Source organism: Salvelinus namaycush, chromosome 31 (assembly GCF_016432855.1).
Source record: "Salvelinus namaycush isolate Seneca chromosome 31, SaNama_1.0, whole genome shotgun sequence".
NCBI classification, from domain to species: domain Eukaryota; kingdom Metazoa; phylum Chordata; class Actinopteri; order Salmoniformes; family Salmonidae; genus Salvelinus; species Salvelinus namaycush.
This window is the reverse complement of record NC_052337.1, coordinates 744,063-768,750: the sequence shown is the minus strand read 5'-3', so window position 1 is coordinate 768,750 and position 24,688 is coordinate 744,063.

Here is a 24,688-nt window from a genome sequence, read left to right as displayed (position 1 = left end):
ATTACCAGGGTTAGAGGTTCCAAGCCTGTTTATTCATTCTATACCAGTCAATTACCAGGGTTAGAGGTTCCAAGCTGTTCTATTCATTCTTATTTACCAGTCATATTTACCAGGGTTAGAGGTTCCAAGCCTGTCTATTCATTCTATTTACCAGTCATATTACCAGGGTTACAGGTTCCAAGCCTGTTCTATCATTCTATTTACCAGTCATATTACCAGGGTTAGAGGTTCCAAGCCGTTTCTATTCATTCTATTTACCAGTCATATTACCAGGGTTAAGGTTCCAAGCCTGTTCTTTCATTCTATTTACCAGTCATATTACCAGGGTTAGAGGTTCCAAGCTGTTCTATTCATTCTATTTTACCAGTCATATTACCAGGGTTACAGGTTCCAAGCCTGTTCTTCTATTTACCAGTCATATTACCAGGGTTAGAGGTTCCAAGCCTGTTCTATTCATTCTATTTACCAGTCATATACCAGGGTTAGAGGTTCCAAGCCTGTTCTATTCATTCTATTTACCAGTCATATACCAGGGTTAGAGGTTCCAAGCTGGTCTATTCATTCTATTTACAGTCATATACCAGGGTTAGAGGTTCCAAGCCTGTTCTATTCATTCTATTACCAGTCATATTACCAGGGTTAGAGGTTCCAAGCCTGTTCTATTCATTCTATTTAACAGTCATATTACCAGGGTAGAGGTTCCAAGCCTGTTCTATTCATTCTATTACCAGTTAATTACCAGGGTTAGAGGTTCCAAGCCTGTTCTATTCATTCTATTTACCAGTTATATTACCAGGGTTAAGGTTCCAAGCCTGTTCTTTCATTCTATTTACCAGTCATATTACCAGGGTTAGAGGTTCCAAGCCTGTTCTATTCATTCTATTTACCAGTCATATTACAGGGTTAGAGGTTCCAAGCCTGTTCTATTCATTCTATTTACCAGTTATATTACCAGGGTTAAGGTTCCAAGCCTGTTCTGTTCATTCTATTACCAGTCATATTACCAGGGGTAGAGGTTCCAAGCCTGTTCTATTCATTCTATTTACCAGTCATATTACCAGGGTTAAGGTTCCAAGCCTGTTCTATCATTCTATTTACCAGTCATATTACCAGGGTTAGAGGTTCCCAGCCTGTTCTATTCTTCTATTTACCCTCATATTACCAGGGTTAGAGGTTCCAAGCCGTTCATTCATTCTATTACCAGTCATATTACCAGGGTTAGAGGTTCCAAGCCTGTTCTATCATTCTATTTACCAGTCAGATTACCAGGGTTAGAGGTTCCAAGACCGTTCTATTCATTATATTTACCAGTCATATTACCAGGGTTAGAGGTTCCAAGCCTGCTCTATTCATTATATTTACCAGTATATTACCAGGGTTAGAGGTTCCAAGCCTGTTCTATTCATTCTATTTACCAGTCATATTACCAGGGTTAGAGGTTCCAAGCCTGTTCTATTCATTGTATTTACCAGTCATATTACCAGTGTTAGAGGTTCCAAGCCTGTTCTATTCATCTATTTACCAGTCATATTACCAGGGTTAGAGTTCCAAGCCTGTTATTCATTCTATTTACCAGTCATATTACCAGGGTTAGAGGTTCCAGCCTGTTCTATTTTACCAGTCATATTACCAGGGTTAGAGGTTCAAGCCTGTTCTATTCATTCTATTTACCAGTCATTAACCAGGGTTAGAGGTTCCAAGCGTTCTATTCATTCTATTTACCAGTCATATACCAGGGTTAGAGGTTCCAAGCCTGTTCTATTCATTCTATTTACCAGTCATATTACCAGGGTTAGAGGTTCCAAGCCTGTTCTATTCATTCTATTTACCAGTATATTACCAGGGTTAGAGGTCCAAGCCTGTTCTATTCATTCTATTTACCCGTCATATTACCAGGGTTAGAGGTTCCAAGCCTGTTCTATTCATTCTATTACCAGTCATATTACCAGGGTTAAAGGTTCCAAGCCTGTTCTATTCATTCTATTTACCAGTCATATTACCAGGGTTAGAGGTTCCAAGCCTGTTCTATTCATTCTATTTACCAGTCATATTACCAGGGTTACAGGTTCCAAGCCTGTTTTCTTTCATTCTATTTACCAGTCATATTACCAGGGTTAGAGGTTCCAAGCCTGTTTATCATTATTTACCAGTCATATTACCAGGTTAGAGGTTCCAAGCCTGTTCTATTACCAGTCATATTACCAGGGTTAGAGGTTCCAAGCTGTTCTATTCATTCTATTTACCAGTCATATTACCAGGGTTAGAGGTTCCAAGCCTGTTCTATTCATTCTATTTACCAGTCATATGACCAGGGTTAGAGGTTCCAAGCCTGCGTTTTATTCATTCTATTTACCAGTCTATTACCAGGGTTAGGGTTCCAAGCCTGTTCTATTCATTCTATTTACCAGTCATATACCAGGGTAGAGGTTCCAAGCCTGTTCTATTCATTCTATTTAACAGTCATATTACCAGGGTTAGAGGTTCCAAGCCTGTTCTATTCATTCTATCTACCAGTTATATTACCAGGGTTAGAGGTTCCAAGCCTGTTCTATTCATTCTATTTACCAGTTATATTACCAGGGTTACAGGTTCCAAGCCTGTTCTATTCATTCTATTTACCAGTCATATTACCAGGGTTAGAGGTTCCAAGCCTGTTATTCATTCTATTTACCAGTCATATTACCAGGGTTAGAGGTTCCAACCTGTTCTATTCCATTCTATTTACCAGTCATATTACCAGGGTTAGAGGTTCCAAGCCTCTTCTATTCATTCTATTTACCAGTCATATACCAGGGTTAGAGGTTCCAAGCCTGTTCTATTCATTCTATTTACCAGTCATATTACCAGGGTTAGAGGTTCCAAGCCTGTTCTATTCCTTCTATTACCAGTCATATTCCAGGGTTAGAGGTTCCAAGCCTGTTTTATTCAATCTATTTACCAGTCATATTACCAGGGTTAGAGGTTCCAAGCCTGTTCTATTCATTCTATTTACCAGTCATATACCAGGGTTAAGGTTCCAAGCCTGTTCTATTCATTCTATTTACAGTCATATTACCAGGGTTAGAGGTTCCAAGCCTGTTCTATTCATTCATTTACCAGTCATATTACCAGGGTTAGAGGTTCCAAGCCTGTTCTATTTACCAGTCATATTAACAGGGTTAGAGGTTCCAAGCCTGTTCTATTCATTCTATTTACCAGTCATTTACCAGGGTTAGAGGTTCCAAGCCTGTTCTATTCATTCTATTTACCAGTCATATACCAGGGTTAGAGGTTCCAAGCCTGTTCTATTCATTCTATTTACCAGTCATATTACCAGGGTAGAGGTCCCAAGCCTGTTCTATTCATTCTATTTACCAGTCATATTATCAGGGTTAGAGGTTCAAGCCTGTTCTATTCATCTATTTAACAGTCATATTACCAGGGTTAGAGGTTCCAAGCCTGTTCTATTCATCTATTACCAGTAATTACCAGGGTTAGGAGTTCCAAGCCTGTTCTATTCATTCTATTACCAGTTATATACCAGGGTTAAGGTTCCAAGCCTGTCTATTCATTCTATTTACCAGTCATATTACAGGGTTAGAGGTTCCAAGCCTGTTCTATTCATTCTATTTACAGTCATATTACCAGGGTTAGAGGTTCCAAGCCTGTTCTATTCATTCTATTTACCAGTCATATTACCAGGGTTAGAGGTTCCAAGCTGTTCTATTCATTCTATTTAACAGTCATATTACCAGGGTTAGAGGTTCCAAAGCCTGTTCTATTCATTCTATTACCAGTACATATTACCAGGGTTAGAGGTTAGGTTCCAAGCCTGCTTCTATTCATTTCTATTTACCAGTCATATTACCAGGGTTAGAGGTTCCAAGCCTGTTCTATTCATTCTATTTACCAGTCATATTACCAGGGTTAGATGTTCCAAGCCTGTTCTATTCATCTATTTAAAGTCATTACCAGGGGTTAGGAGGTTCGAAGCTGCTCTATTTCATTTCATTACCATTCTATTACCAGGGATTAGAGGTTCCAAGCCTGTTCTATCCATTCTATTTACCAGTCATATTACCATGGTTAGAGGTTCTAAGCCTGTTGTATTCATTCTATTTACCAGGATAAGAGGTACCAAGCCTGTTCTATTTACCAGTCATATTACCAGGGTTAGAGGTTCCAAGCCTGTTCTATTTACCAGTCATATTACCAGGGTTAGAGGTTCCAAGCCTGTTCTATTTACCAGTCATATGACCAGGGTTAGAGGTTCCAAGCCTGTTCTATTTACCAGTCATATTACCAGGGTTAGAGGTTCCAAGCCTGTTCTATTTACCAGTCATATTACCAGGGTTAGAGGTTCCAAGCCTGTTCTATTCATTCTATTTAACAGTCATATTACCAGGGTTAGAGGTTCCAAGCCTGCTCTATTCATTCTATTTACCAGTCATATTACCAGGGTTAGAGGTTCCAAGCCTGTTCTATTCATTCTATTTACCAGTCATATTACCAGGGTTAGAGGTTCTAAGCCTGTTGTATTCATTCTATTTACCAGGATAAGAGGTACCAAGCCTGTTCTATTTACCAGTCATATTACCAGGGTTAGAGGTTCCAAGCCTGTTCTATTTACCAGTCATATTACCAGGGTTAGAGGTTCCAAGCCTGTTCTATTTACCAGTCATATGACCAGGGTTAGAGGTTCCAAGCCTGTTCTATTTACCAGTCATATTACCAGGGTTAGAGGTTCCAAGCCTGTTCTATTTACCAGTCATATTACCAGGGTTAGAGGTTCCAAGCCTGTTCTATTTACCAGTCATATTACCAGGGTTAGAGGTTCCAAGCCTGTTCTATTCATTCTATTTACCAGTCATATTACCAGGGTTAGAGGTTCCAAGCCTGCTCTATTCATTCTATTTACCAGTCATATTACCAGGGTTAGAGGTTCCAAGCCTGTTCTATTCATTCTATTTACCAGTCATATTACCAGGGTTAGAGGTTCCAAGCCTGTTCTATTCATTCTATTTACCAGGATAAGAGGTACCAAGCCTGTTCTATTCAATTTATTTTTATGTGTACTGCTGCTACAGGGGGGGGGGGGGGGGGGGGCATTGCCTAGGCAACCGAAGACTCGTTTGCTACAACACCATTTTGTTTCAGCAAAGAGCAACAAAGTTTCATCACGTTGTTAAGAGTCCATGTAACCGCAGCAACAAACTCCACTCCACAAATGCCGGACCACACTGTCTTCAGTCAGCTATTCGTTCTGTATTGTCCAGTCCTAGTTATCACTGACGTTGTTTTTTTTACTTATATTTTATGGCTCCAGATAAGTAGCTGGACTTGGACTGAAACCTGTTGTATTGATTTAAAACATTATCTCAGTAGATGTGTGAGTCATCATACTGCTACTGCTGCTATCCTCTCCTCCTCCACGTCCCTCTTTCTGTCTCTCCCTCTTTCTGTCTCTCCCTCTTTCTGTCTCTCCCTCTTTCTGTCTCTCCCTCTTTCTGTCTCTCCCTCTTTCTGTCTCTCCCTCTTTCTGTCTCTCCCTCTTTCTGTCTCTCCCTCTTTCTGTCTCTCTCTCTCTCACTCTGCTAAATCTGGTGCAATGCATAATGTCTCTGTTTACTGAGACTTACAGTACCAGTCAAAAGTTTGGGCACACCTACTCATTTAAGGGTTTTTCTTTATTTTTACTATTTTCTACATTGCAGAATAATAGTGAAGACATCAAAACTATGAAATAACACATGTGGAATCATGTACTAACCAAAGAAAGTGTTAAACAAATCAAAATATATTTTTGATTCTTCGAAGTAGCCACCCTTTGCCTTGATGACAGTTTTGGCGCTTGCAACGCCAGGGTTGTGGGTTCGATTCCCACAGGGGGCCAGTACAAAAAAAATATATATATATTTTTTTTTTTTAAAGTATGAATGTATGTACTTGTAAGTCGCTCTGGATAAGAGCGTCTGCTAAATGACTTAAATGTAAATGTAAATGTTTTGAACACTCTCCGCATTCTCTCAACCAGATTCACCTGGAATGCTTTTCCAACAGTCTTGAAAGAGTTCCCACATATGCTGAGCACTTGTTGGCTGCTTTTCCTTCACTCTGTGGTCCAACTCATCCCAAACCATCACAATTGGGTTGCGATCGGGTGATTGTGGAGGCCAGGTCATCTGATGCAGCACTCCATCACTCTCCTCCTTGGTCTAATAGCCCTACACAGCCTGGAGGTGTGTTTTGGGTCATTGTCCTGTTGAAAAACAAATTATAGTCCCACTAAGCGCAAACCAGATGGGATGGCGTATCGCTGCAGAATGCTGTGGTAGCCATGCTGGTTAAGTGTGCCTTGAATTCTAAATAAATCACCAACAGTGTCACCAGCAAAGCACCCACACAACATCACACCTCCTCCATGCTTCACGTGGGAACCAGACATGCAGAGATCATCTGTTCACCTACTCTGCCTCTCACAAAGACACAGCGATTGGAACTCATCAGACTAAAGGACAGATTTCCACCAGTCTGATGTCCATTGCTCGTGTTTCATGGCCCAAGCAAGTCTCTTCTTCTTACTGGTGTCTTTAGTAGTGGTTTATTTTCAGCAATTCGACCATGAAGGCCTGAATCACACAGTCTCCTCTGAACAGTTGTTGTTGAGATGTGTCTGTTACTTGAACTCTGTGAACATTTATTTGTTCTGCAATTTCTGAGATTGGTAACTGAGGAATTTATCCTCTGCAGCAGAGGTAACTCTGGGTTTCCCTTTCCTGTGGCGGTCCTCATGAGAGCCAGTTTCATCATAGCGCTTGGTGGTTTTTGCAACTGTACTTGAAGAAACTTTCAAAGTTCTTAAAATGTTCTGCATTGACTGACCTTCATGTCTTAAAGTAATGATGGACTGCTGTTTCTCTTTGCTTATTTGAGCTGTTCTTGCCGTAATATTGACTTGGTCTTTTACCAAATAGGTCTATCTTCTGTATACCAACCATACCTTATCACAACACAACTGAATGGCTCAACTGCATTAAGAAGGACAGAATTCTACAAAATAAATATTAACAAGGCACACCTGTTAATTGAAATGCATTCCAGGTGACTACCTCATGAAGCTGGTTGAGAGAATGCCAAGAGTGTGCAAAACTGTCATCAAGGCAAAGGGTGGCTATTTTGAAGAATATCAAATATCAAATGTTTTTTGATTTGTAAAACACTTTTTTGGTTACTACATGATAACATATGTGTTATTTCATAGTTTTGATGAATACACTATTATTCTACAATGTAGAAAATAGAACAAATAAGAAAGGAGGGAGGGTGGAGGCCATATGAGGAAGCAGTTGATTGGGTAGGAAAAACACTTGAATGCGTAGGTGTGTCCAAACTTTTGACTGGTCCTGTATGTTCCTGTTGTACATTGTCCCAAATAAATAAATAATAATACAGAGACTGATGTTTGTAGTTCTCTGTTGTCTGTACTTGTAGTCCTCTGATGTGTGCACGTGTAGTCCTCTGATGTGTGCACGTGTAGTCCTCTGATGTGTGCACGTGTAGTCCTCTGATGTGTGCACGTGTAGTCCTCTGATGTGTGCACGTGTAGTCCTCTGATGTCTGTACTTGTAGTCCTCTGATGTCTGTACTTGTAGTCCTCTGATGTCTGTACTTGTAGTCCTCTGATGTCTGTACTTGTAGTCATCTGTCTGTACTTGTAGTCATCTGTCTGTACTTGTAGTCATCTGTCTGTACTTGTAGTCCTCTGATGTCTGTACTTGTAGTCATCTGATGTCTGTACTTGTAGTCCTCTGATGTCTGTACTTGTAGTCCTCTGATGTCTGTACTTGTAGTCCTCTGATGTCTGTACTTGTAGTCCTATGCTGTGTGTACTTGTAGTCCTCTGATGTCTGTACTTGTAGTCCTCTGATGTCTGTACTTGTAGTCCTCTGATGTCTGTACTTGTAGTCCTCTGTCTGTACTTGTAGTCCTCTGTCTGTACTTGTAGTCCTCTGTCTGTACTTGTAGTCCTCTGTCTGTACTTGTAGTCCTCTGTCTGTACTTGTAGTCCTCTGTCTGTACTTGTAGTCCTCTGTCTGTACTTGTAGTCATCTGTCTGTACTTGTAGTCATCTGATGTCTGTACTTGTAGTCCTCTGATGTCTGTACTTGTAGTCCTCTGATGTCTGTACTTGTAGTCCTCTGATGTCTGTCGTTGTAGTCCTTTGATGTCTGTACTTGTAGTCCTCTGATGTCTGTACTTGTAGTCCTCTGATGTCTGTACTTGTAGTCCTCTGATGTCTGTACTTGTAGTCCTCTGATGTCTGTACTTGTAGTCCTCTGATGTCTGTACTTGTAGTCCTCTGTCTGTACTTGTAGTCCTCTGTCTGTACTTGTAGTCCTCTGTCTGTACTTGTAGTCATCTGTCTGTACTTGTAGTCCTCTGATGTCTGTACTTGTAGTCCTCTGATGTCTGTACTTGTAGTCATCTGATGTCTGTACTTGTAGTCATCTGTCTGTACTTGTAGTCCTCTGATGTCTGTACTTGTAGTCCTCTGATGTCTGTACTTGTAGTCCTCTGATGTCTGTACTTGTAGTCCTCTGATGTCTGTACTTGTAGTCCTCTGATGTCTGTCGTTGTAGTCCTTTGATGTCTATACTTGTAGTCATCTGATGTCTGTACTTGTAGTCCTCTGATGTCTGTACTTGTAGTCCTCTGATGTCTGTACTTGTAGTCCTCTGATGTCTGTACTTGTAGTCCTCTGATGTCTGTACTTGTAGTCCTCTGATGTCTGTACTTGTAGTCCTCTGATGTCTGTACTTGTAGTCCTCTGATGTCTGTACTTGTAGTCCTCTGATGTCTGTACTTGTAGTCCTCTGTCTGTACTTGTAGTCATCTGTCTGTACTTGTAGTCATCTGTCTGTACTTGTAGTCCTCTGATGTCTGTACTTGTAGTCCTCTGATGTCTGTACTTGTAGTCCTCTGATGTCTGTACTTGTAGTCCTATGCTGTGTGTACTTGTAGTCCTCTGATGTCTGTACTTGTAGTCCTATGCTGTGTGTACTTGTAGTCCTCTGATGTCTGTACTTGTAGTCCTCTGATGTCTGTACTTGTAGTCCTCTGATGTGTGTACTGGTAGTCCTCTGCTTTCTGTACTTGTAGTCCTCTGATGTCTGTACTTGTAGTCCTCTGTCTGTACTTGTAGTCATCTGTCTGTACTTGTAGTCCTATGCTGTCTGTACTTGTAGTCATCTGCTGTCTGTACTCATAGTCCTCTGATGTGTGTACTGGTAGTCCTCTGCTTTCTGTACTTGTAGTCCTCTGATGTGTGTACTCGTAGTCCTCTGATGTGTGTACTTCTAGCACTGACTTTGGCAGTAGTTTGTAAAGGAGCTGAAAGATCAGTGTTGGGGTTAGTTGCCTTCCAGAGGTCAGCACGTTTTATATTAGGCTGATTGATCCTAAATTCTGCCTAATGCAAAATCACAAAATGATCAAGATTTGTCTAATTGCCTCAATTGGTTTAATCCTTCTCCATTAACATGGAAATTCAACAATCCTTATTCATCTGCATAATTTACTACAGAGCCTAAATGGGTCCCGTAGAGTGTGACAGAAATACTAGCAGAAGCAATAAATGATCTGACAAAGGTGATGGTTCCAGATCCTGTCAGCAATAAACAAACTCAATAAATGATCTGACAAAGGAGATGGTTCCAGAACCTGTCAGGAATAAACAAACTCAATACATGATCTGACAAAGGAGATGGTTCCAGAACCTGTCAGCAATAAACAAACTCAATACATGATCTGACAAAGGAGATGGTTCCAGAACCTGTCAGCAATAAACAAACTCAATAAATGATCTGACAAAGGAGATGGTTCCAGAACCTGTCAGCAATAAACAAACTCAATAAATGATCTGACAAAGGAGATGGTTCCAGAACCTGTCAGCAATAAACAAACTCGATCTGACAAAGGAGATGGTTCCAGAACCTGTCAGCAATAAACAAACTCAATAAATGATCTGACAAAGGAGATGGTTCCAGAACCTGTCAGCAATAAACAAACTCAATACATGATCTGACAAAGGAGATGGTTCCAGAACCTGTCAGCAATAAACAAACTCAATACATGATCTGACAAAGGAGATGGTTCCAGAACCTGTCAGCAATAAACATTCTAAAAGCAAATAGATGGATTGCCTCTGTATACTGCCAGCTGCAGATTCCGTCTCCAACTAAACTATTTCCTTAGCTTCCATCCCCAGCCCTGGTGCTAAACCCCATTATAAAACTAACTTTAGCTCCTCTCAGACCTTTCCCCAAAACCCCTATGTCCAAGTAACAATTCCTCCAGTGTCTCCAGAAAGGGGATATTTCTTAGCTTGGGTCCAGATCTGTTTGTGCTCTTGCCAAATCTGTTGATGTTATTGGCATGTCAATTAGTGACAAGGAGTTAGCATGATAGCACAACCAGACTGGCACTCAGGCTAGATTCTTTTTGCATATAACAGTGAAGAGGACATTGGGTGAGGGTTCTACTAAGCTAACATATGGAATTGTATTACGATGGTCATACCAAGGATCATTTATCTATTTGATTTGAGTTTAAAGTATAATTATTTATTTTGTAAACTCAGCAAAAAAATTACGCCCTCTCACTGTCAACGTTTATTTTCAGCAAACTTAACATGTGTAAATATTTGTATGAACATAACAAGATTCAACGACTGAGACATAAACTGAACAAGTTCCACAGACATGTGACTAACAGAAATGGAACAATGTGTCCCTGAACAAAGGGGGGTCAAAAGTAACAGTCAGTATCTGATGTGGCCACCAGCTGCATTAAGTACTGCAGTGCATCTCCTCCTCATGGACTGCACCAGCTTTGCCAGTTCTTGCTGTGAGATGTTACCCCACTCTTCCACCAAGGCACCTGCACTGGACATTTCTGGGGGGAATGGCCCTAGCCCTCACCCTCTGATCCAACAGGTCCCAGACATGCTCAATGGGATTGAGATCCTGGTCTCTCCAGAGAAGAGCTGGTGGTCTGGTCTCTCCAGAGAAGAGCTGGTGGTCTGGTCTCTCCAGAGAAGAGCTGGTGGTCTGGTCTCTCCAGAGAAGAGCTGGTGGTCTGGTCTCTCCAGAGAAGAGCTGGTGGTCTGGTCTCTCCAGAGATGAGCTGGTGGTCTGGTCTCTCCAGAGATGAGCTGGTGGTCTGGTCTCTCCAGAGATGAGCTGGTGGTCTGGTCTCTCCAGAGATGAGCTGGTGGTCTGGTCTCTCCAGAGATGAGCTGGTGGTCTGGTCTCTCCAGAGAAGAGCTGGTGGTCTGGTCTCTCCAGAGAAGAGCTGGTGGTCTGGTCTCTCCAGAGATGAGCTGGTGGTCTGGTCTCTCCAGAGAAGAGCTGGTGGTCTGGTCTCTCCAGAGAAGAGCTGGTGGTCTGGTCTCTCCAGAGAAGAGCTGGTGGTCTGGTCTCTCCAGAGATGAGCTAGTGGTCTGGTCTCTCCAGAGATGAGCTGGTGGTCTGGTCTCTCCAGAGAAGAGCTGGTGGTCTGGTCTCTCCAGAGAAGAGCTGGTGGTCTGGTCTCTCCAGAGATGAGCTGGTGGTCTGGTCTCTCCAGAGATGAGCTGGTGGTCTGGTCTCTCCAGAGATGAGCTGGTGGTCTGGTCTCTCCAGAGAAGAGCTGGTGGTCTGGTCTCTCCAGAGAAGAGCTGGTGGTCTGGTCTCTCCAGAGAAGAGCTGGTGGTCTGGTCTCTCCAGAGAAGAGCTGGTGGTCTGGTCTCTCCAGAGAAGAGCTGGTGGTCTGGTCTCTCCAGAGAAGAGCTGGTGGTCTGGGGCCTCATTTATAAAAGTGTGCGGAGGATTCACGTCAAAAGGTGGCATAGGGATGAAACACAGATATTGCTTGCGCACAAAAATATTCTTATTTATTTAATCACAATCACCTCGAAATTAGGCGCACAAAAATATTCTTATTTATTTAATCACAATCACCTCGAAATTAGGCGCACGTGAGCGAGCGTCTTGTCCCAGCCTTTTAACGCCCATAGTTGCTTATAAATGCCCCTAATTAATATTCAGCCATACTGACTGTATGACGACAATTACGGCATATCCCGACAGAAAGGCTAAAAAAAGGAATTTCACCCAGTGTGAAATGGAAGTTCTTATAGGGAGAAATATATTGTTTGGTGGACACAGTGTGGGCATTACAAATGCCCAAAAGGTGTTTGAGTGGCAGCATGTGGCGGACGCTGTGAACGCTGATGGCTCAGAAGGTCGGACCATCTCAGAAATAAAAAAAGTGGTCCGACATAAAAGTGGAGGCCAAAAGGCATATAGCCTTACACAGACAAAGTGTTTGCGCCACAGGCAGGGGAAAGGGGACACCGGAGCTCAACCCCCGACTTGCCGGTATTGTGGAGTGGTGACGGAGGTGGAGGGCGACATGGACATGCAAGATGCACGGATGATCCAGGTATTCCCTCGTTTGAAAAGAGTAAAGCAAATGCATTGAAGTTGTGTTTAAACATTTTACGCAAACAATTGTGACATGTTCTATTGTTTTGAGTCGCTGCGTGTTCCAGCGGGGTCGGTGAGCACGCCCAGCACCTGCGTCTCCACTGCACCTCGTGCGTCACAACCCTCCAGCGGCCGTGTCCTCACATATGCAAAGAAACACCATTGACGCTGTTAATTAACGAGTTTGCCAAGGAGTTGAAGTGGGACAGGCACGGCTTGGTTTCTGGGGGTGCTTCTCTATAAAGCTGGGCCCACTACAGCACAGAGATCCAAGAGAACAGCTCTTGGTAATCAGAACCGGCTCATAAGCCACTCATCAATCTTGCTGGTCTCTGAAAATCCGCTCTCTCCGAGTTCTTCCATTCGACAAATCTTCCAACAGTGCCAAAGCAGCCATTGTGCGTCACTACGCATTGTAATTGCATACCTTTTTATAGCCACCCATTTGATTGACAAAGCTAGCCAATTGCGTAACACCTTCAGGTGTGGTAATCACCCTGATTGTAACTGACAATGACAGAGGGACATTATCACATTGACATTCTGCGCAACGAACATGTCATTAAAATATATAAAACAGTGCACTCGTATCTGCCCGACTGAGGCATCGAAAACGGCATCAGTTTAAACATAATTTGTCCCACTGTTCACCTTATTATTTATGAGAATACATTTCATAACATGCAACTCTCGTTTAATAATTACATATCCAATTAAATATGATTCCCGGTTAAACTGTACAACATATTTGAGGGGTTCTTTTGCAAAAACAGATATCTTCCTTTGTCTGTCTTATCCTAGTTTTTTTGTGTGTTTTTTTTGTGTGCACTCCAGGGAACTCTTCATATATTCACTTCCTCTTGAATTTGCAGACGTGTTGCTGTGCGTTTTGTTGCTGTGCGTTTTGTTGCCAACCTTACTTTGCGAGCTGACAACTTTACGTTTTTTTTTTCATTTTACTTTTTAATTGCCGTTTATATTTTTAGTTTTTCCCATCACAACTTTTTTCCCTCATTCAACTTTGTCACTCCGGACGCTTTATCTGGACATGGTTCGTCAGCACCTTCAACAGCCGAAGCTAAGTAGTAACATTAACATGATGTCTTCTAATTGCAGTCGCTGTACTCATAATATACAGGAGAATGATCGCCTAACGGCGAGGATAGCTGTGCTACAAGCCCAGCTTCAGACGCAATCGTTAGGCAAGGGTAATTTCAGTGTAGGAAAGGAAGAAACAGCGTCTGTGCCACCAGTAAGTACAGATACTAACGTTAGTATAAACCCCCCCGCACAGTCCCCGCAGCCGGACAACTTTCTCATGGCTTCTGGAGGGAAATGCTGTTGGAATGCTCAACCGGTGTCGCTCATTCAGCCGACAGAAACTTTCAACCGGTTTTCCCCATTATGTAGCGAGTCGGAGTCTGAGGCTGAGTCTTCTCTTGTCTCTACTCCTCCCGCTACGGGGTCTGAGACGCCGAAGGCTCCAACCATTAGCTCTGACAAATTGAAAACCCTAGTCATTGGCGACTCCATTACCCGCAGTATTAGACTTAAAACGAATCACCCAGCGATCATACACTGTTTACCAGGGGGCAGGGCTACCGACGTTAAGGCTAATCTAAAGATGGTGCTGGCTGAAGCTAAAACTGGCGAGTGTAGAGAGTATAGAGATATTGTTATCCACGTCGGCACCAACGATGTTAGGATGAAACAGTCAGAGGTCACCAAGCGCAACATAGCTTCAAATCAGCTAGAAAGATGTGTCGGCATCGAGTAATTGTCTCTGGCCCCCTCCCAGTTAGGGGGAGTGACGAGCTCTACAGCAGAGTCTCACAACTCAATCGCTGGTTGAAAACTGTTTTCTGCCCCTCCCAAAAGATAGAATTTGTAGATAATTGGCCCTCTTTCTGGGACTCACCCACAAACAGGACCAAGCCTAACCTGCTGAGGAGTGACGGACTCCATCCTAGCTGGAGGGGTGCTCTCATCTTATCTACCAACATAGACAGGGCTTTAACTCCACAATGAAATAGGGTGCAGGCCAGGCAGCAGGCTGTTAGCCAACCTGCCAGCTTAGTGGAGTCTGCCACTAGCATAGTCAGTGTAGTCAGCTCAGCCATCCCCATTGAGACTGTGTCTGTGCCTCGACCTAGGTTGGGCAAAACTAAACATGGCAGTGTTCGCCTTAGCAATCTCATTAGGATAAAGACCTCCTCCATTCCTGCCATTATTGAAAGAGATCGTGATACCTCACATCTCAAAATAGGGTTACTTAATGTTAGATCCCTCACTTCAAAGGCAGTTATAGTCAATGAACTAATCACTGATCACAATCTTGATGTGATTGGCCTGACTGAAACATGGCTTAAGCCTGATGAATTTACTGTGTTAAATGAGGCCTCACCTCCTGGTTACACTAGTGACCATATCCCCCGTGCATCCCGCAAAGGCGGAGGTGTTGCTAACATTTACGATAGCAAATTTCAATTTACAAAAAAGAAAATGACGTTTTCGTCTTTTGAGCTTCTAGTCAAGAAATCTATGCAGCCTACTCAATCACTTTTTATAGCTACTGTTTACAGGCCTCCTGGGCCATATACAGCATTCCTCTCTGAGTTCCCTGAATTCCTATCGGACCTTGTAGTCATAGCAGATAATATTCTAATTTTTGGTGATTTTAATATTCATATGGAAAAGTCCACAAAAGGCTTTCGGAGCCATCATCGACTCAGTGGGTTTTGTCCAACATGTCTCTGGACCTACTCACTGCCACAGTCATACTCTGGACCTAGTTTTGTCCCATGGAATAAATGTTGTAGATCTTAATGTTTTTCCTCATAATCCTGGACTATCGGACCACCATTTTATTACGTTTGAAATCGCAACAAATAATCTGCTCAGACTCCAACCAAGGAGCATCAAAAGTCATGCTATAAATTCTCAGACAACACAAAAATTCCTTGATGCCCTTCCAGACTCCTTCTGCCTACCCAAGGACGTCAGAGGACAAAAATCAGTTAACCACCTAACTGAGGAACTCAATTTAACCTTGCGCAATACCCTAGATGCAGTTGCACCCCTAAAAACGAAAAACATTTGTCATAAGAAACTAGCTCCCTGGTATACAGAAAATACCCGAGCTCTGAAGCAAGCTTCCAGAAAATTGGAACGGAAATGACGCCACACCAAACTGGAAGTCTTCCGACTAGCTTGGAAAGACAGTACCGTACAGTATCGAAGAGCCCTCACTGCTGCTCGATCATCCTACTTTTCCAACTTAATTGAGGAAAATAAGAACAATCCCCCAAAAAATTGATACTGTTGCAAAGCTAACTAAAAAGCAGCATTCCCCAAGAGAGGATGGCTTTCACTTCAGCAGTAATAAATTCATGAACTTCTTTGAGGAAAAGATCATGATCATTAGAAAGCAAATTACGGACTCCTCTTTAAATCTGCGTATTCCTCCAGGGCTTAGCTGTCCTGGATCTGCACAGCTCTGCCAGGGCCTGGGATCGGGAGAGACACTTAAGTGTTTTAGTACTATATCTCTTGACACAATGATGAAAATAATCATGGCCTCTAAACCTTCAAGCTGCATACTGGATCCTATTCCTACTAAACTACTGAAAGAGCTGCTTCCTGTGCTTGGCCCTCCTATGTTGAACATAATAAACGGCTCTCTATCTACCGGATGTGTACCAAACTCACTAAAAGTGGCAGTAATAAAGCCTCTCTTGAAAAAGCCAAACCTTGACCCGGAAAATATAAAAAACTAATCGGCCTATATCGAATCTTCCATTCCTCTCAAAAATTTTAGAAAAAGCTGTTGCGCAGCAACTCACTGCCTTCCTGAAGACAAACAATGTATACGAAATGCTTCAGTCTGGTTTTAGACCCCATCATAGCACTGAGACTGCACTTGTGAAGATGGTAAATGACCTTTTAACCTTGTGGTTTATTTGTTAACCTGTTTGGGCTGCAGCCCGACACCGGTACACTTATGACAACATCCAGCTCAAGTGCAGGGCGCGAAATTCAAAAGATATTTTTTTAAAATATTTAACTTTCACACATTAACAAGTCCAAGACACCAGATGAAAGGTACACATCTTGTGAATCAAGCCAACATGTCCGATTTTTAAAATGTTTTACAGGGAAGACACTATGTAAATCTATTAGCTAACCACGTTAGCAAAAGACACCACTATTCTTACTCCATCAGTTTATTACTCCATCAGTAGCTATCACAAATTCGACCAAATAAAGATATAAATAGCCACTAACCAAGAAACAACTTCATCGGATGACAGTCTGATAACATATTTATTGTATAGCATATGTTTTGTTCGAAAAATTTGCATATTTCAGGTATAAATCATAGTTTACATTTCAGCTACAATCAGAAATTGCACCGAAAGCAGCCATAATATTTACAGACACCAAAGTCAAATACCTAATTACTCATCATAAAACATTTCTGAAAAATACATAGTGTACAGCAATTGAAAGACAGGCATCTTGTGATTCCAGACAATATTTCCGATTTATTAAATGTTTTACAGCGAAAACAAAATGTAGCGCTATATTAGCGTAGCCACAATAGCCAGAAACACTTGGGCGCCCACGACTAGTTCACATGCACGACAGATATTAGAAATAGCATCATAAAATATTTCTTACTTTTGGTGATCTTCCGTCAGAATGTTGGACAAGGTGTCCTTTGTCCAGAACAGTCGTTGTTTTGATCTGGAACGGCAAATATCCCTCTTCATTTAGCATGGGCACTTGCCAAGTGGTACGGATCTCTCCAACGTAAACAAAGTCAGAGAACGGAACACGGCAAAACTCCCGAAAAAATTTCAATAATCTGATTAAACTATATTGAAAAAACATACGTTACGATGATATGGTCACATGTATCAAATAAAATCTAAGACGGAGATGTTAGTCGTTCATAACGACAGCTAAACAGAAGGCATATCCATGTCCTCTTTCGCGCGCTCCAGAAACAGGAAGTGGACGGTCACGTCAAAGAAAGAGCTTTTATTCCACCTTAGACCAAGATAAACACAAATTTTTTTCTCTCACAACCTCTTGACCAACCAGGGGAAGGTGTATGAAGTGTACGTAGCCTCTTACGTCTTATGCCCATGTATAGGCAAGAAGTTGAACAGAGCATAGATTTCTGACATTCCACTTCCTGGTCAGGAAAAGTGCTGCAGAATGACTTCTGTTTCACTCAGAGAAATAATTCAAACGGTTTTAGAAACTAGAGAGTGTTTTCTATCCAATAGTAATAATAATATGCATATTGTACGAGCAAGAATTGAGTACGAGGCCGTTTGAAATGGGCATCTTTTATCTGGCTACTCAATACTTTCCCTTGCAGCCATAACAGGTTAATGGCGTCAGACCGAGGCTCTGCATCTGTCCTCGTGCTACTAGACCTTAGTGCTGCCTTTGACACCATCGATCACCACATTCTTTTGGAGAGACTGGAAACCCAAATTGGTCTACACGGACAAGTTCTGGCCTGGTTTAGATCTTATCTGTCGGAAAGATATCAGTTTATCTCTGTGAATGATTTGTCCTCTGACAAATCAACTGTACATTTCGGTGTTCCTCAAGGTTCTGTTTTAGGACCACTATTGTTTTCACTATATATTTTACCTCTTGGGGATGTTATTCGAAAACATAATGTTAACTTTCACTGCTATGCGGATGACACACAGCTGTACATTTCAATGAAACATGGTGAAGCCCCAAAATTGCCCTCGCTAGAAGCCTGTGTTTCAGACATAAGGAAGTGGATGGCTGAAAACTTTCTACTTTTAAACTCGGACAAAACAGAGATGCTTGTTCTAGGTCCCAAGAAACAAAGAGATCTTCTGTTAAATCTGACAATTAATCTTGATGGTTGTAAAGTCGTCTCAAATAAAACTGTGAAGGACCTCGGCGTTACTCTTGACCCTGATCTCTCTTTTGACGAACATATCAAGACTGTTTCAAGGACAGCTTTTTTCCATCTACGTAACATTGCAAAAATCAGAAATGTTCTGTCCAAAAATGATGCAGAAAAATTAATCCATGCATTTGTTACTTCTAGGCTAGACTACTGCAATGCTCTACTTTCCGGCTACCCGGATAAAGCACTAAATAAACTTCAGTTAGTGCTAAATACGGCTGCTAGAATCCTGACTAGAACCAATAAATTTGATCATATTACTCCAGTGCTAGCTTCCCTACACTGGCTTCCTGTTAAGGCAAGGGCTGATTTCAAGGTTTTACTGTTAACCTATAAAGCGTTACATGGGCTTGCTCCTACCTATCTTTCCGAGTTGGTCCTGCCGTACATACCTACACGTACGCTACGGTCACAAGACGCAGGCCTCCTAATTGTCCCTAGAATTTCTAAGCAAACAGCTGGAGGCAGGGCTTTCTCCTATGGAGCTCCATTTTTATGGAATGGTCTGCCTACCCATGTGAGAGACGCAGACTCGGTCTCAACCTTTAAGTCTTTACTGAAGACTTATCTCTTCAGTAGGTCATATGATTGAGTGTAGTCTGGCCCAGGAGTGTGAAGGTGAACGGAAAGGCTCTGGAGCAACGAACCGCCCTTGCTGTCTCTGCCTGGCCGGTTCCCCTCCACTGGGATTCTCTACCTCTAACCCTATTACAGGGGCTGAGTCACTGGCTTACTGGTGCTCTTTCATGCCGTCCCTAGGAGGGGTGCGTCACTTGAGTGGGTTGAGTTACTGACGTGATCTTCCTGTCTGGGTTGGCGCCCCCCCTTGGTTTGTGCTGTGGTGGAGATCTTTGTGGGCTATACTCGGCCTTGTCTCAGGATTGTAAGTTGGTGGCTGAAGATATCCCTCTAGTGGTGCGGGGGCTGTGCTTTGGCAAAGTGGGTGGGGTTATATCCTTCCTGTTTGGCCCTGTCCGGGGGTATCATCGGATGGGGCCACAGTGTCTCCTGACCCCTCCTGTCTCAGCCTCCAGTATTTATGCTGCAGTAGTTTGTGTCGGGGGGCTAGGGCCAGTTGGTTATATCTGGAGTACTTCTCCTGTCTTATCCAGTGTCCTGTGAGAATTCAAGTATGCTCTCTCTAATTCTCTCCTTCTCTCTTTTCTTTCTCTCTCTCGGAGGAACTGAGCCCTAGGACCATACGTCAGGACTACTGGGCATGATGACTCCTTGCTGTCCCCAGTCCACCTGGCCTTGCTGCTGTCCCAGTTTCAACTGTTCTGCCTGCAGTTATGGAACCCCTACCTGTCCCAGACCTGCTGTTTTCAACTCTTAATTATCGGCTATGAAAAGCCAACTGACATTTATTTCTGATTATTATTTGACCATGCTTGTCATTTATGAACATTTTGAACATCTTGGCTCTCTCTAATTCTCTCCTTCTCTCTTTTCTTTCTCTCTCTCGGAGGAACTGAGCCCTAGGACCATACGTCAGGACTACCGGGCATGAGGACTCCTTGCTGTCCCCAGTCCACCTGGCCTTGCTGCTGTCCCAGTTTCAACTGTTCTGCCTGCGGTTATGGAACCCCTACCTGTCCCAGACCTGCTGTTTTCAACTCTTAATTATCGGCTATGAAAAGCCAACTGACATTTATTCCTGATTATTATTTGACCATGCTTGTCATTTATGAAAATTTTGAACATCTTGGCCATGTTCTGTTATAATCTCCACCCGGCACAGCCAGAAGAGGACTGGCCACCCCTCATAGCCTGGTTCCTCTCTAGGTTTCTTCCTAGGTTTTGGCCTTTCTAGGGAGTTTTTCCTAGCCACCGTGCTTCTACACCTGCATTGCTTGCTGTTTGGGGTTTTAGGCTGGGTTTCTGTACAGCACTTCGAGATATTAGCTGATGTACGAAGGGCTATATAAAATAAACTTGATTGATATATAATACGTGAGAGGTAATATTTCAATTTATTTTACACAATGGCATCAATTTCAAAACGTTTCTCGAGTAGTTTTCTCATTTCTCCAGTTTCTGTGCGTACGTAGAGCATGGGTCAAAGTGTCTGTGGAGGACCGCACATTCTCCCATAAAGACAGTTTTTTACAAATCCCAAAGTTTGCTTAGAAAGTGGCGTATGTATTCTTTTGTGCCTAGCAACATTTATAAATGAGGCCCTAGGTCTCTCCAGAGGGGCAGGATGAGATGCTTAGTGAGGCTGAATAATTTCCCCATGGTGCCGGGTATATAGTGAAGTCTACTTCCTGTAATTGACAGACAGAAAACAGGCTAATCTACTCAAACTAAAGAAGAAGCTTTTCATCTCTTCATGGATTAATCTCCACAACGACAAAACAAAGACAGGACGTCTTGCCAATTTAGAGTTACAAATGAGCTGATAGGTCCTGCTGTTCATTACGGTAGAGTTCTAAATGACCTGATAGGTCCTGCTGTTCATTACAGTAGAGTTCTAAATGACCTGATAGGTCCTGCTGTTCATTACAGTAGAGTACTAAATGACCTGATAGGTCCTGCTGTTCATTACAGTAGAGTTCTAAATTACCTGATAGGTCCTGCTGTTCATTACAGTAGAGTTCTAAATGACCTGATAGGTCCTGCTGTTCATTACAGTAGTTGTTAAACGTATCTGGGTCCTGCTGTTCATTACAGTAGTTGTTTAACGTATCTGGGTCCTGCTGTTCATTACAGTAGTTGTTAGACGTATCTGGGTCCTGCTGTTCATTACAGTAGTTGTTAAACGTATCTGGGTCCTGCTGTTCATTACAGTAGTTGTTAGACATATCTGGGTCCTGCTGTTCATTACAGTAATTGTTTAACGTACCTGGGTCCTGCTGTTCATTACAGTAGTTGTTTAACGTACCTGGGTCCTGCTGTTCATTACAGTAGTTGTTTAACGTACCTGGGTCCTGCTGTTCATTACAGTAGTTGTTAAACGTACCTGGGTCCTGCTGTTCATTACAGTAATTGTTAGACGGAAGTACCTGGGTCCTGATGTTCATTACAGTAGTTGTTAAACGGAAGAAAACGGACTGAAACAGTGAGAGAGTGTCCGCAAATTGTCCAAGATGTGCTCATTTTGGTTTTCCGTTGCAAAATGTTTTGCTAAGGTATGCCCTAATGAATATGACCCAGGTAAAAGCCGGTCTTTTGCTTGATCCAGAAATGCTGTCCAGAGGCTCCGTACGGAGTGTACAACTGTGTTGTATCAATGTGGAAAGGCTCCGTATAGCTCCACATTGACATAATTGGTTGACGTTAGGGCTGGCTCGGTTTGTCCTGTATAAACAAAAAAGAATTTCCTTCACAACTTCCTTCACAACAGCTCCAATCTGTGAAGCACAAGAAGTAAGAACGCCCTGACTTATGCAGAGGCCGCATCACAGCAGATGCTGTACGGCCAATGCAGAATCCGGAATTACCATAAATCTGCTTTAACTCATTGCGCTGTTCAGACAGCATCAACGTAATGGAACCACTATGGAATGTAACCTTTTAGAGGGTTTTTTCTAGCCTGGATCCCAGATCTGTTTGTGCTTTCTTGCAACACCTCATGGATTGTTTGGCATGACAATGACAGCAATGGAGTTGGTAGGAGCGCAAACAGATCTCGGATAAGGGTATAGAAGGAGACAACAGATCTGGGACCTGGGTATAGAAGGAGACAACAGATCTGGGACCAGGGTATAGAAGGAGACAACAGATCTGGGACCAGGCTATAGAAGGAGACAACAGATCTGGGACCAGGCTATAGAAGGAGACAACAGATCTGGGACCAGGCTATAGAAGGAGACAACAGATCTGGGACCAGGGTAAAATTCCCCCCAAAGCAAGTATTTGCACCTTCCTGTCCCGTTGAATGATTTGACAATGATCTGACAGATTGACAATGATTTAATATTAGACCCGTGGTGAGTATTACAGTCTGACAGTCAGTAACCAGAATATTAGCCCTGCGGTGAGTATTACAGTCTGACAGACAGTCAGTAACCAGAATATTAGCCCTGCGGTGAGTATTACAGTCTGACAGACAGTCAGTAACCAGAATATTAGCCCTGCAGAGAGTAGTACAGTCTGACAGACAGTCAGTAACCAGAATATTAGACCTGCGGTGAGTATTACAGTCTGACAGACACAGTCAGTAACCAGAATATTAGCCCTGCAGTGAGTAGTACAGTCTGACAGACAGTCAGTAACCAGAATATTAGACCTGCGGTGAGTATTACAGTCTGACAGACACAGTCAGTAACCAGAATATTAGCCCTGCGGTGAGTATTACAGTCTGACAGACAGTCAGTAACCAGAATATTAGACCTGCGGTGAGTAGTACAGTCTGACAGACAGTCAGTAACCAGAATATTAGCCCTGCGGTGAGTATTACAGTCTGACAGACACAGTCAGTAACCAGAATATTAGACCTGCGGTGAGTAGTACAGTCTGACAGACAGTCAGTAACCAGAATATTAGCCCTGCAGTGAGTATTACAGTCTGACAGACAGTCAGTAACCAGAATATTAGACCTGCGGTGAGTATTACAGTCTGACAGACACAGTCAGTAACCAGAATATTAGCCCTGCGGTGAGTATTACAGTCTGACAGACACAGTCAGTAACCAGAATATTAGCCCTGCGGTGAGTATTACAGTCTGACAGACAGTCAGTAACCAGAATATTAGCCCTGCGGTGAGTATTACAGTCTGACAGACACAGTCAGTAACCAGAATATTAGCCCTGCGGTGAGTATTACAGTCTGACAGACACAGTCAGTAACCAGAATATTAGCCCTGCGGTGAGTATTACAGTCTGACAGACAGTCAGTAACCAGAATATTAGCCCTGCGGTGAGTATTACAGTCTGACAGACACAGTCAGTAACCAGAATATTAGCCCTGCGGTGAGTATTACAGTCTGACAGACAGTCAGTAACCAGAATATTAGCCCTGTGGTGAGTATTACAGTCTGACATACAGTCAGTAACCAGAATATTAGCCATGTGGTGAGTATTACAGTCTGACAGACAGTCAGTAACCAGAATATTAGCCCTGCGGTGAGTATTACAGTCTGACAGACAGTCAGTAACCAGAATATTAGCCCTGTGGTGAGTATTACAGTCTGACAGACACAGTCAGTAACCAGAATATTAGCCCTGCGGTGAGTATTACAGTCTGACAGACAGTCAGTAACCAGAATATTAGACCTGCGGTGAGTATTACAGTCTGACAGACAGTCAGTAACCAGAATATTAGCCCTGCGGTGAGTATTACAGTCTGACAGACACAGTCAGTAACCAGAATATTAGCCCTGCGGTGAGTATTACAGTCTGACAGACACAGTCAGTAACCAGAATATTAGCCCTGCGGTGAGTATTACAGTCTGACAGACACAGTCAGTAACCAGAATATTAGCCCTGTGGTGAGTATTACAGTCTGACAGACAGTCAGTAACCAGAATATTAGACCTGCAGTGAGTATTACAGTCTGACAGACACAGTCAGTAACCAGAATATTAGCCCTGCGGTGAGTATTACAGTCTGACAGACAGTCAGTAACCAGAATATTAGCCCTGCGGTGAGTATTACAGTCTGACAGACACAGTCAGTAACCAGAATATTAGCCCTGCGGTGAGTATTACAGTCTGACAGACAGTCAGTAACCAGAATATTAGCCCTGTGGTGAGTATTACAGTCTGACATACAGTCAGTAACCAGAATATTAGCCCTGTGGTGAGTATTACAGTCTGACAGACAGTCAGTAACCAGAATATTAGCCCTGCGGTGAGTATTACAGTCTGACAGACAGTCAGTAACCAGAATATTAGCCCTGTGGTGAGTATTACAGTCTGACAGACAGTCAGTAACCAGAATATTAGCCCTGCGGTGAGTATTACAGTCTGACAGACAGTCAGTAACCAGAATATTAGACCTGCAGTGAGTATTACAGTCTGACAGACAGTCAGTAACCAGAATATTAGACCTGCAGTGAGTAGTACAGTCTTGTCAGTTCAAAGTGCAATAAGACCAACACAGTATCCATGGGGTTAGTGTCCGCCCTGAGAGTCTGGGTATGACCAATCTTTGACCCAGGTCAAGCCATACCAAAGACTCTAAAAGTGCTTTAACATTTTGCACTCAGAAATAATTAGCTGGATTGGGGGTAAGACCCTGAAACAAACTAGTGTCCTATCCAGAGGGTGTACTTA